The sequence below is a fragment of the Haemaphysalis longicornis genome, unplaced genomic scaffold (genome assembly GCF_048455015.1).
Source record: "Haemaphysalis longicornis isolate Haplotype H1 unplaced genomic scaffold, Haemaphysalis longicornis Haplotype H1 scaffold_15, whole genome shotgun sequence".
Classification (NCBI taxonomy): Eukaryota; Metazoa; Arthropoda; class Arachnida; order Ixodida; family Ixodidae; genus Haemaphysalis; species Haemaphysalis longicornis.
This window is the reverse complement of record NW_027526257.1, coordinates 4,733,476-4,734,148: the sequence shown is the minus strand read 5'-3', so window position 1 is coordinate 4,734,148 and position 673 is coordinate 4,733,476.

The window sequence follows — 673 nt, the reverse complement described above, 5'->3', positions numbered from 1 at the left end:
TTTATTACATTGATCATTACATTTTATTATTACAAGATCGTTACATTGCTTGTTTTAGAGCAAAAAAATCTATTAAAGTAGATTTCTATGAAACATGAATCTATTACTCCGGCTTGCGATGTTCGCGGCTTGAAGAGGTAAGGTTTTTAAGCCACGCGTTAAATGTTATTTATAAGTATATTAGGCTGCTCCACACAAATTTCACATATATATGGTGTCATATAGCTTCCCTAAGTATCGCGGTCCGCTGCGAAACCACCTTCTAGGTGTTTAAATTTGGTTTAGGTTCCGATTACGTTACACTTATGTGCACTGGCATTTACAGTGCAGTATTTTTATACTTTTGCAGTATTTGCCTCAGCTGCATTTGTATGTATGTACTGTTGTGTTTTGTATAGCCCATTTTGATGCTCTGCTTCTTTATGTTAGAGATCGTTGTTTATAATTTGTTAAGCGTTTTATTTAAAAACGCGGATGTCCTCTGCCATACCACGCAGTTGCATTTTTATACAAGTAATTTATGTAAATGTTGGCCATGTTATGTTGAAATGCTGTTTTTCCAAGTGATTTGGCCAGGTCATGTTTGGCACTTCTGTGTAAATCCTGACATTGAATGTTTTCTAGCAATGCGAACGACACCGATAATTCCTTTACACAGTGACAAATTAGCGCC